We start from the raw sequence: 14,300 nt of genomic DNA, 5'->3' as shown, positions 1-14,300 counted from the left end.
ATGTCAATTTCATCTCGACGGAAGACAACTCTCATGTTGGTAAAAATCAAGCGACAAGAAGTCAATTCTCACAATTGCTTAGATTTCTAACTTTTTGGTCTATTCTACTTTCTCCGATAACGCAAAGAGTGAAATTTTTGATTCCTTTTTTTTTTTTTTTGAATTTTATCCTTTCGTCTGTTAAGTTTTAGTCATCCATATACTATATTATAGTAAAGTCTGGCTGTATTAAATGTATTGGTGGTAAATCTTAAGTTTTAACCCATTTTCCTGGCAACCATCTTCTGGCCAGTTCTAGCTTTTCCCTAGATTCGAGATACATCTATGATTTGCAGAAACAGCGAGGAAACAGATTATGGACTTAGCATTCAAGTCAATAACTTTAAATCTACTCAGCAAACATCAAGCCTTAATAGAGAACAGTTACTTATTGAATAAGGAGAAAATTATGTTTGTTTCAGTACCGAGCGGCTGTTCCAGTTTTTTTTAACCACTTAACCGCCATACTCTGGAAAGACACATATTTATAAATTTGGCCAGAAATCTTTTCCTTCAAATATCTATCGATTTAAATAACCATCATTTTGGTAAAAAAAAACTCTCAAACCTTACGTGGCGTCCTTAAAGTCCAAGGTTTGAGGGGTTTTTTGCCAAGGTAGAGGTCATTTAAACAAATTGATATTTGAAGGACGACTTTTCTAGCCAAATTTTTAAATACGTGTATTAACAGATTACGGCAGTTGACTGGTTAAAGGCACAACAAAACAAAACAAAAACCCCCCAAAAACAAGATTCCATCCTTGAAGGGCTGTTACACACAGTAGCCAACTGTCAATTTGATCTCGATGGAGGACAGGCAATGGTTGGTTAACACGATTATCACCGGTCACTGTTGACTTGGACAATATTGACTAAAGGGCATTCTGTGTGCTCTCCGAACGCAAAACGAATAATTCTCTCAAGGCTTTGGACTGCTGGTTCTGATTCACAATGTTTTTGGTTCGTGCCTCATGTTGTTTTAATAGTGTAGGTCGATTCTTTTGCTTATTTTTCCCCCACAGTTTTCTTCTTTGGCGTTAATGAGTAAACGGTACAGAAATCCGTGCCGAAAGATACTAAAGCAATGTTGAACTCGATTCGTGACCGGATTTATTGGAGATGGTAGTTATAAATTTCTGACGTCTGCATTCATTGTATTTTCATTTACCTCAGTAACCCCAACATAAGAATACCAATGACCACCATTCATTGATATCAGTAACCCCAGACATAAGTATACCAATGACCACCATTCATTGATATTAGTAAACCCAGACATAAGTATACCAATGACCACCATTCATTGATATTAGTAACCCCAGACATAGTATACATGAAACCATATTGATATAACCATAGTATACCAATTACCACCATTCATTGATATTAGTAAACCCAGACATAAGTATACCAATGACCACCATTCATTGACCTCAGTAACCCCAGACATAGGTATACCAATGACCACCATTCATTGATATCAGTAACCCCAGACATAAGTATAACAATGACCACCATTCATTGACCTCAGTAACCCCAGACATAAGTATACCAATGACCACCATTCATTGACCTCAGTAACCCCAGACATAAGTATACCAATGACCATCTTTCATTGATGTCGCCCAGACCAGAGAAAAAAAGACATTTCGTATATCTGGCTGGATTCATTGTTGGCATCGCCCATGACAATTATAACTAACTCTCCATCATAAATGGTAGAAAATCCAGGAATATAATTCTTGTTTACAATATGATATATATTATATATATATATATTATATATATTATATATATATATATATATATATATCATATATAAATATATATATAATGTTTATATATTAAGTGTGTGGTGGGTGTGTGCGTGTGTGTATGTGTGATGAAAACAAAATTTTTAAAAATGACCATTGATAAAGTTCTCAACTCGCTCTTCAATACTTCACTTACTTATTCTTCCACTTCTCTATTCTTTCATATGATGTTGTACTAGCAATCTTACATTTTCGTCACTGACACAAGCAAGGTACTCATTCACACCTGAGTCAAGTGACAACCTCATCAAATCAGTAGCAGGTTGAAGTTTTACATGATGGGTTTTACTCTTTAACGCTGTGATTTTGGTATGCTTGCTCTATTTTCTGTTGAGTTAGCCATCATGAAACAATATTTTGAATGTCGACAAATGGCTTCGAAAGAAAATGTTGATGCAAATTTACACTTGTCAGCTGACAGCCTGAAGGACACTCGTATAAAAAATGGATTTGTCCTTAACAGTACATTCATGATACGTGCTCAAATGTGGGCAGGAGTGTCGTAGAAACCAATAAAAACTAGTACAAACACGTTTTTTAATTTCAGGTTAGTGCCACTTAACCTAATCCAAAAGACAAAAGAAAAAAAACCGCCATCATAATTAATTTGCACGGGTATATATATATATATATATATATATATATATATATATATATATATATATATATATATATATGTATATATATATATATAATATTATTTTATTTTTATTTTTATTTATTTATTTATTTATTTTTTAAAATTTAACAATGCCTTTTCCGCCACGAAATCATAAGACATCGTCGCCTAGGCATTCCACGAAGGAATATAGATAACTCATCAAACAAGATGTCTGATGTTAACAGGAATCACCCATGTTGTCCAAGTGAGCAAATTGGGGGTTAAAAATCTTGCTCAAGGAAAAAAACGAAAGTGCCTGAAGCGGGGCTCGAACCCGGGTCCTTCCGGGTCACAGTGCAATGACTTAACCACTCGGCCACTTCGCCGAGTGTGTGTGTGTGTGTGTGTGTGTGTGTGTGTGCAGAAGTTTTCTATCTATAGTATTTTTAAAAGCGTTTTGTCAGTGTAAGAAAGCATAAATTTAAGCACAAAGATAATGAATGGAATAATTATTCAAAAGATGTTTTCAGAGTTAAAACACTTCGCAGTATAGTTAGTTAGCAAACATGCGCATTGTTCTAGCTTACTTGCGTTCCTATAGATGAGATTAAGAAATCAATGAAATACTGAAAATCGTATCAAGGCCACAATGAATACCCTATACAAATAAACGTATTTTAATTGTGCATAGAGAGAAAAAAAACTAGAATTTCTATTCTACATAATATATTTATACATTTTCTGATATTTTTTTAGTTACAGAGAGAGAGAGAGAGAGAGAGAGAGAGAGAGAGAGAGAGAGAGAGAGAGAGAGAGAGAGAGAGAGAGAAAGGCAACAAAACATTAAAATAACATCACAAATTTTAAAAGAAAACATATTGGAATACCCAACAAAAGATGATCGAATTTAATGATCAACGATCCTTTCGGAGTGTTATCTAAGCACAATTCAACCATCAAATGGAATGCAATGCACGGGTTTAAATCAACAATATCCAATATGACGTCTGTCTGAAAAAAAAACACGACTTGAACATTTTGCCAAAAAAATATTCATTTTCAAAAATAGACCTAGACGTCTAGATATTACAATGCCAATCACATTATGAGAAAAAAATCTCAAACTTGAGAATTCGCAGTTTTGATTTGATGGTTTTTTTAAAATTGTTTTTATGTGACAGATGAGGGTCATTTTAGTTGCTCGATAGTTGAAGGACAAGTTGTCTGGCCAAAATTATTTTAATGTGTTTTTTCAGAGTGCGATAGAGTATGGCATCACTCAACTATCATTATACAGCTTGCCTTAATTAATGGGAAACGCGTGCCAAGGGGCTAAAAAAATGTAGTTGATTCGAAAAAAAAAATAACAACATCAACTAAAAGCAAAACATAAATGTAAATAAAAAGCATAAAGAATAAAATTGGGTCTCTTTGCTGCAAATGGGATAGAATTAAGGTCGAAAGATTCGGCTTTCTAAACAAATATAATGGTTTGACGGACGGATGGGTGAATGAATGAATGGATGAATGGGTGGATGAATGGATGGAAAGAAAAACGGTTGGATGGATGAATAGATTGATGGCAAACGGATTGATTTTTGATAGGAAGGGCATGAATGTAAAAAGAAAACTGATAAAAGATAGGAGATGGGAGGAGGAAAAAAAGAGTAAAAAGCAAAGTTCTGTTCTCGCAAGCTAAATCTCCAGCCGAACTGAAAGGGAGACAATCGCTACACAGACCTAGATACCCAGGGGAGCAAACCGCATGGGAAGTCATTTTCCATCGTTTTGAAAACCCGATTGTCCCTTGATCAAATATTGGAAATAGAGGGGAATCCCCTAGAGGGATGGATCGGTCTTTACATCGCTATCAGAGTGGGGTCCTGAATCCTGGACGCTAATACATCGGATTTTACCGTTGCGAATGAAAGACGTAGCCATTGCTGTCTGCTGCCTCATTTTGATGCCATTGCTTTTGCTTTGCTTGTTGTCAAATCAATGCACTATGGCGTTCTCAAATCCTACAGAATCCGTTTCTCTCCCGGGAGTAACCGGTGACGTCGTTAGAATCAAAGTCGCGGCTTTCGTTCCAGGGTTTTTTAGTTCAATTCCGATGCAATCATGAATTTTCATTTTTAGAGAGAGAGAGAGAGAGAGAGAGAGAGAGAGAGAGAGAGAGAGAGAGAGAGAGAAAGTTTATAAAATTATAAATGTGTGACCAAACGCATCTATTTGGCGCTAGATCTATGAATGTCTTTGTGAATTTGGTGAGGGCAAGATGAACATGACTAAAGGTCTGAAATCCGAACGCAATTTTGGCTTTGATTTAACATTGTTGTAATAAACATTATTTTGTGTTGGTTTGGGAGGGAGCATTTCAAAGACAACAATGAACCTAAAACAATATACGATTTTTTTCATCTCTTTGTATTTAGTTAACGAGTTATTTTTATCGTGCCCAATAACACAACAAGTTTAATAAATGCAAAGAAATGAAAGAATACGTTTATTCCACCCCCTCCAAGTAAGATTATTAGATATTTTTTAACCAATTCTTATGGTATTAGTTTACTTCTATTCACCATGATTTATATTATTCTCCATTTGCTTGAATGAAAACTTGACCCAAAAATAAAAACGTTGGATTTGTATTCATGAGCACCAAAAGATTGTTTATAATTGTCAATCTTTTAAACCTAATTCCACACCAATAAAATGTGCGAAAATATTCTGCAACCCTTGAATAAATTTTTTATTCAGCGTGTTCAAAGCATTATTCAACGATTACGTATTGACTAAAAATGATAGGGTTTTCCAATGAGAGGGGTGGAATTTTTCGGGTTATCTAACCTGCAAATAAATAAGCAGTGGAGGACATTGAGTTTAAATTCAACTTGATCAGAAAACAAATCTGACTCTCTTTATGAATTCATTTATATTTATTCAAATTCAATTTTTTAAAACCTTAATGTTAAACTTAAGGTTCTATTTCAAGCATCAAGTTCACCGCGATATAAAACCATTTTGAGACGTTTAGTTACATATGTAGCGAGAAACAGAACTTTTCAAAATCTAATTTACAAGAAAATTGAAAACAATACATTGACAGACAATGACTGAATTCTACTTTGATCGTTAATCCTTTGACGCCGGAACAAGAATTTCTTTCAAATTTTGATTTTGTCTTTTAGTTACCTGGCTATGATTTCAGCCTCAAATTCGAAGACCGAGTCGCACTGTTTTACTGCTGTCTTTATGAAAATGATAAAATAGGATATCGAGTTGGAGTCAGATCAAAACACGCGTGTATAGTTAATCAGTGGGAGGGGATTCAAGTACTCGTATCGTCTCTGTCACACTCACTACCTCCTGGTTTCTAATTCTCATTTATCAAAGTGAGACCTTGGTAGTTTCAGTAGTAGCTAGATAAAATCCAACAACGATATTCAGCTCTCCAGACTCAATTCATCGAGTATGACTCACGACAACAATCCCAAAGAAAGTGATTGAAGCAATCTATAAGTCATAAGGTACCAAATCCTCTGTACCAGCCGTCACGATAGATGGCTGATTTGCTGATTTGACTTAAAGCCTTCTGCTTACGATGTTATCCGACTTTGCAGGTTCGGCCGTTCCTTTTATTCTTATAGCTAGTATGCCCTTGGCCATGAAGCTCACAACATTGCCATCCGGAAGTAAATGGGACTACTAACACACACAAAACTCTGTGTAACATGAACTTTTATAGTCTGGATAATAGTACAGTTAAGTGAGAATTACTAATAAACTTGGATGGCAAAAGAAAATAACAAAGACCCGAGTGATGTCAACTTCATTTTTTTTTATAGTGAAGATTCTCCAGTTGTCTCTGTCGTGTGCCTTTTTTCTGATGTTTGAAAGCCCTGATCGTGATGTTAGTCTGGTTTCTGCATTCTCTATAGATAGATAACCAAAATAAAATGGATTCGAGACCGCGTTTACAGAGTGCATTGCCAAGAATAACCATGCCCAATACGCCTAACATTGCTTTATTTATCACCGCCCCTACCCCTGCCCAGTCAGTGACGTGGAAACGAATTTCCATTTCACTTACTTAGATGAGCGGTGTGGTTTAGTGTACCGACTTGGAGCTTAATAAGTGCTGCTTTTTGGTTTTGTATGAATCAATCCATCGGAACTGTATGTTCAAGGTCCACTGTCAAGGGCACTAAACTATCTTTGGAAAAGGATCTTTACTCTCATTCCGTCACTTTGTAGGTGTAAATGAAAAAAATTGTCATTGTTTCCCGTCCTAGATGTTAAGTTTTGCCATTGGCTTAAACATCTTCTGAAGGTCTTGTGCACATTTGGTGGGTATAAGTGTGCTATATAAGACCTGAAAGATCATAGATAATGCGTATTGAACCTTGAAAAACTCAAAAATAATAACAAAGGTCTAAAATTCTACCTCATTATTGTGACAAAGAACAACAATATAAGCGTGGTAAGTTCTCGAATGGGTGAAAATGATAGCAAAATCCTGGCTGTTTATGGTTGAAGCACTTAAAGTAGATTACAATCACTCAACTGAGGTGTAAATGATTGCTTGGAAATTGAAAACCGGTAAAAATGAATGAAAACTAATGTATCCCAATGCGATAGCTAGCCCGAACATTTTCTTTTTATTTATACCTCCTGCCCCTTCTCATTCTTTCTTGTCCATCTAGCGTTAAATGTATTGCCTGGTTGTAATGTAGATGCAGCTATGTACTGGGTGCATTCTGTCAACCAATAGAGAAGAAAAGCAATGACGTCACACCTTCTACTTTTCCTGTTCCAAAATCATTGGAAGTGTGTATGTAACCAATCCTTCGAAGGGTTAATAATGAATAGGTTTCATATTGAATCAGAGGTGGCATAACTATTTTAGTAGAAAGGCAGATTCACTGGATTACGGGACGTAAAAGAACGGGGATGTATGGTCTTTATTGACAACCATCATTTCAAAGACTAGAAAATAAGATGCCATCACAATGAAACTAGAAAATCATTTACACAAGGTATGCATTCAGTCCTCCGGAAGAGTGGTTTTCCACTTCCAGGAACCAGTTATTTTAACACTACACTTGTGTTCCCAATTATAACAACCATTTACATGCTACGTAAGAAATACGTATAGATAGTATGCGCTTGGTTAGGGCGCTCACATTGCCATCCGGAAGTATAAAAGACCATCACACAAAACTACGTGTAACCTTGAACGTTTATAGTCGACTTAATACAGTTTAGTGAGAATTACTCATAAACGCGGATAAAAAATAACACAATAACAAAGACCTGAGTGACGTCAACTTCGTTCTGTCTATAAACTCCATATCACATTGGAGTGTTTCCAAGTGACAAATTAGGGACTGGGCACTATTGTAAGATAAAGATCTAAAAAAGTGTGTATAAAACAGTACCAGACAAATTTGAAATAAAAATGGAGTGTCTCCCTTTACTATAACTGTCATTGCTTACCGCCCACATCCCCCTCCGCCTTTTTTTTCCCCTTTTAACCTGCTCTCTTTCTCAACTATAACATTTGTTTGTTATTGCCTTGAATTTCTAAATGCCAGAATAAAGTATTTTATTGAGAGTATCATAGACCGTTGCGCCACCTACATGGAAATGGTTTCAAAGCATCCGTTACCTCCATAACATATCTCCCTGGGGCTCAATGATAACGGCTAATGGGCCTTTTGTTTGCAATTATTGCCACGGTTTGTCAGCTGCATTGCTCATAACATTGCTAGAATATGTATATATATATATATATATATAATATATATATATATATATATATATAATATATATATATATATATATATATATAACAATATATATATATACATATATATATATATATATATATATATATATATATATATATATATATATATATAATAAAAGCAAAAACCATGAAATAATAGTTCTCAACTTTTTGATAAAAGGAGCTCTTCATAAAATATAATATTATATAATATCTTTATTGTCCATGAAGGCAATTTTTCATGTTGTTACCGCATATGCATAGTATACGAAAACAGACATAAATGAAACAAAAAATGTAAAAACCACATATACACAAACATGCCCGCAAACACACACACACACACACACACACACACACACACAAAGTGAGCGCGTCTGTATGACTTGTAATTAATCTAAAATTTTGTGCTCTACATCTACATCTCTTAGAATTAGGATATCTAAATTTTACAATGTTAAAAAGAACAAAAACGTCAGTATAAAACGTTCTTACAGCCAGTAAAGTTCTCTTATGCTGTGTCATTATTAAGTAGAAAACACAATTATTATTCCTATATATTTTTTTTAATTGCCTACGATCCGTGCTTTCGCGCATAAAGAAAAATAAAATCCCAAACAAATAAGCTCATCATTGGTGTACACTTCTATTATATCACGTAAACATCCTTGTCGTTATCTGTCATCGTAAGTATCCAAGCCCAGGTCGTGTAATTAACAGGTCTGATAACCAAAAACTGTTATAGGTCCGTTTGCCCAGACAGTACATTCTAAAGGAAGCTGTGGACATCTATACATGCATATCCAATCCCCACTCTTCATCCATCTGCACGTTTGGATGCTGACAGATTCCTTTAGGATGTAGATACTGTAACTCTCTGGGCAAACACAAAACACATTCTCGTTTATTGTTCTAGACTAGAAGCTAGATGAGTCCATCCACCCTACGTCCAAAATATGCCAGGAGTCACAGGTAAGGGATTTGAACCAAGCTTGTCTTTAATGTAATGCTAACTTGCTCTCGCATCCCACCCTTTTGTGGGGAGATTACAAACTTATTCCGTGCTTTGGTCTAAAAATAGGAGATAATTTCAAGCTTATTCTTGTATTCTCATTAGCATCGGTGGACGTATTCAATATGTGCACATTATCCCCAGCAAACCTCGTAGTCTACCAAACCTTGCGCGTTCCGGGATCTAATCCCTGTTACAACAAAATTCCAATCCCCAGTCTTCATCCATCTGCACGTGCCAGGACCCAGGCAATCAATAGTAAAAGTGCAGATTATACGATTCCAGCTTCTCTTTTGTGGACATTCTTATTCATATGAGAGGAAAGAATCATAATGAGGCGGTGCGTGAGGTCCTTTGGTATGACGCTCGCTTTTGGACCCGAAGGTCCAGGGTTCGAGCCCCGCTCTGGGCGACGTATAGTTGAATCCTTCGAAGAGGTTCTTTATTCACATTCTATCACTTAACCGTTAGCAGCGTTGTCTCTGTCGGAAAAAAATGTAATATCGTCACAGGCATCATGACTCGTTCTGTTACTGTTGGCTAGGGACACCTTTAAAACGCTTTGAGCACATTTAGTGGATATATTGCTCTGTATAAATGCTCTAATTTACTCTAGTTTTTGTGTCGCTCAGTGGTACAGTATTTGCTTCGTACCTGAAAATTACTTTGTTCTGCCGCGCTCTGCTGTCTCAGACCTGCAAATAAGTCACCTTACCCTTACTCAATTTGTGTCCTTGAGTAAGATATTATAAAAAAAATTGTCTCATATGGCTAAGTGGTGAGCACATGAAAATAATCAATGGCAAATACGAGAGGCATGCCGGTTCAAACATCATCTCTCCTAAAGACGACCCTTTACAATATGGAATGGAATACGAGTTCCATAATTTGACATAATGCAGAATAATTAATAATTAATGAAACAAGAAATCTTTAAAAGCAGTTGTACAACATTGATGTTTACACATGCTTTACAACAAATGAGAATTCACCATGACTGAGTTGTAAGCTTTGCTAACTTTTCTCCATTTTTAAAAAGTCTAGTATATTTACTATGACATAAGATGAAGTCTCGCATCCAGGTGAGATAAGTGTTCAATGAGCGACATTACGACATAATTGGAAAACCTTATTATCGATTACAAGTTTCTACTAGCGTATTTCCCTTCGGGGATTCAAAGCCCATCAGAATCCATCATGCGCCGCCATGTCCATTAAAACTTGAATAATGATCACAGTCTTCAGCTTATCTCAACATCATATCATCGAATTCTTTTCAAGCCGGTACAAACGCACTCTAAATCCGTTCTCTGCCATTAGTTATTTGGCTTTTATTGCAGGTCAGACCTCTCCCGAATAGAGCAGTAACACCGATGCCACTCAGACTCCAATAGAGTCCGAAACGCATCTCTGTTTCTGCTCTCTGAGTAAGAAGGTGAGATTATAATAGTCAGATTATGGTGTAAACAAACACCTTCATTTTGGGGTTTTAATCAAATTTTATTTACAATTCACCACTATCCCTGTTCTTTCATTATTGTTTTTATTATGAGCATTATGTGCGGCTATATGGTCTAGTGGTATGACACTCGCTTTCGGATCGGAAGGTCCTGGGTTCGAGCCTCGCGCTCGGCGCATAGCTGAGTCCTTGGAAAAGGCTCTTTACTCACATTCTCACACCGTACTCAGGTGTAAAATGAGTACCTGGCTGTTAACAGCGTTGTCTTTGTCTGAAAAATTGTAATATCGCCTAACAGGCGTCATGTCCCGTCCTACATGTTGAATGTTGCTGTTGACCAGGGACCCCTTGTAAAGTGCTTTGAGCACATTTAGTGAATATTGCGCTATATAAACCTCAATTTTAAAAAAAACATTTTTAGCTCATTACACTAATGCAATTTCCACTAAATTATGTGCAGATGGGGCCCCTAACCAGCAGCAACAAGACTTAACATGTTGGTGATATTATAATTTTCTTTTCGACAGAAACAAAGCTGTTAACATCCAGGTACTCATTTTACACATGAGAACTGTAAAGAGCCTTTCGCAAGGACTTAGCTTTGCGCCGCTCGGAGCATGACTCGAACCCGGGATCTATCTGTTCGAAGGCGAATGTCATTAAATGAGATCACAAAACCCCACAGAAAGAAAAAAATACACATTGAAGAGACAACAGATTTAGGAATTGGATAATGGAAGAAACCACACGGGTAGTCTCATCAATCACACGTGAGCTTTCTGTCTGAAACAGACTTCGGCAAATGCCTTTAAATGTAGCGATGTCCTAAGTCAGCAGCATAGAATGGTGATGGTGTGATCATCTCCTTCAAAGTCAGTGGAACAATGATAAGCACAAAGGCCGAGAGTTTACCATTTAAATTATTAAAAAATATGTTAAATTCCCTTTATTCTTTCCCAAGGAAAAGGTTGTCTATAGAGTCTATTCCAGGGGATAGCTGGAGTGATATCACAATCTTTTCGGGGAGTCGATCTTGGTACCTTCTGTGTACGAAGCAAAAACCATACCGCCGCTGTGGCACGTTGCAGACAATGATAGACGAATTCAAATATTACAGAAGTAGATTCAGGGACAATCTTTCAGTGTGTTTGGGACCCCAACCAAGATCCATGCACAGGACTCCCTCTGATGGGAGAAAGGTCGAATTGTTCAGACTTAATACCAAAAAAAAAATCCAAAAAAATATATTACAATAGATGGTTTTTGAACTGAAAAAAATAGAATGTCTTAGAATATTACATGAGAAAAGTAATTGTCTCCGCTCTCAGGGAATTATCCCGAAAATTGATAACTTTCACTCAAATACAAGAGATGAAAAAGAGTGACCTCTCCCCTCCCTCAACACACCGGGCCTACAAGGGGAAGTCAAATACCCCAAAGGTGATTCTGCCTTGTTTGTCTTTTTTGTCATTTTAACCAACATATGACCTGAAATATCGGTGAATTAATATGACCTTCCACTGTTTTTTTAAACCTTGAAGTCTCGGATACATGACTTTTAGAATTGTTGAGGGAAAAAAAAGGGGGGGGGGAATAATCCACCGATATTGAAAGTTAAATAAGATTAATTGTGATCAAAATGAAAAATCCATTTTGTGAATGAACGACCAAAATATGTTGATTGACGCAAACTTATTTACAAATCTGATAATCCAAATTTTGATGGTCTTTTGGTATAATGGAAGTGCGCTCTCAAACCACAGTAAAATACTGTTCATTACAACGATGTTGTTTGTTTTGTTTGTTTTGCTTTTAGGGGTTTTGCGGAGCTTGAAACACATTTAAGTCATTCAGCGCCAGTAAAAAAAAAAAGATGAAAATAGGGTAGTAAAAAAAATTCTAGATTACAATTAAAAGCACACAAGACAAGTAAGACAAGGGGAACAGATGGAGTTTCCATCAGTGTGCCTTATTAGTTCGAGATCACCTAAAAGTCTCACTCAGATAAAAGCACAGAATCCGACTAAGAGTAACAAACTCAAATGCTTACATTATACATTCAAATCAACGATATAATATTACAGAACAGAGAGATGATTTACATTGAAAAAATATCATCGCCCAAACCTGTTACTATAACTTGACTTGTTTCCCTCCCAACCGAGGATCCTGTCTAGAGAAAAGACAAACCCAAGTAATCTCATTCCAAGACAAAGACAGAAAGCAAGTTGTAAAACAGATTTATAGGGGTATAGAAGACACAGCCAATACCTCCCTGTCCACGATGAGAGGTCAAGAACCCCACCCAGACAACAATGTCGAAACAAGCCCTTAATGATTACATTCGATTTTCAGTTATGCAAATATTATGTGCAAGTAGGTATCTAGATTTTGGTCAGAAAAATGAATAAGGCAATAACAAGAAAACATACCAATTTGACATTTTTTTTATTATTTCATCCAGATCCACAATTTAGAAGACAATAAAATAAAAACACAACAATGAGAGGAAAGGAGTTGTTATCAATTCAACATTTCCAGCTAGAATTTATTTGGATTCCGACATATTGTGTTATAATTTTATAAATATATATTTTCATTGTTTCCCTCTGGCACACCTTCATATCCCATCATCACATACAAAAAGTGTTACAAGAGTCTACTCTAGATCTACTTTGTAATTATCTGATATCCGATCATGATTTATTCCATGAATTTCTATATTAGGAAATGCGTTTGTCACCGATTATGTCCCGTTGTTATGTCCAACACATCTTACTTGATTTGTATTTGAAGTAAAAAGAATTTCAGACATGGTTTAATTGTAAGATGGGATAGACTATCAATTATGTTTTTTTTAAAGCTTGATTCATGCTTACCTCATTGAATTCCAGGAGGAACCAAGATATTTGGAAGATATTTTAATTTTGTGTCTGTGACAGATTATGATAGCTTAAATCGCATAGCTCTCTCTTTCTCTCTCTCTCTCTCTCTCTCTCTCTCTCTCTCTCTCTCTCTCTCTCTCTCTCTCTCTGGGTCTTTTTAGCACCAACGTGAATGAAGATGTCACAAAACTAAAGGAAGGTTAGATGGATTGTGTGTGTGTGTGTGTGTGTGTGTGTGTTTGCCTGTATGTGTGTGTGTCCGTGCGCGTCAGAGTCTTGCAAACAATAGTCTAGAAATGTTGGAAAGAAACAACTCGAGTGTTGTGTGGTAATAATTAATTATGTACAACGTTTATGATACCAAATTATCAATGACTATCAACATTTAATTATCATTCAATGTACAAATATTATGCGTGGTATTCACAATTAATTAATGATATCATCATCTCAGTTAAAGCTCGCCTCAGTAGTGATAAGTTTTCGTCATCATAATATTTTGTAGTCTTAAATTATTATACACAATTGCCTTTTTATAGCACAAACATTTTATAACGATATAGAAACAGATATTGAATTTTACAAAATAAATACTATTTTTTTCTTTTTATATGACGTCATCAAAATTCATCATTTGAATAAGCATCATCAAAATGTACATTACATTCATAGATAATTTCATTAATCAATGAACTAATA

The sequence above is a fragment of the Berghia stephanieae genome, chromosome 3 (assembly GCF_034508935.2).
Source record: "Berghia stephanieae isolate SIO BIC M18660-M18661 chromosome 3, UCSD_Bste_1.3, whole genome shotgun sequence".
Taxonomy (NCBI): Eukaryota; Metazoa; Mollusca; class Gastropoda; order Nudibranchia; family Aeolidiidae; genus Berghia; species Berghia stephanieae.
This window is presented reverse-complemented; position numbering follows the sequence as displayed.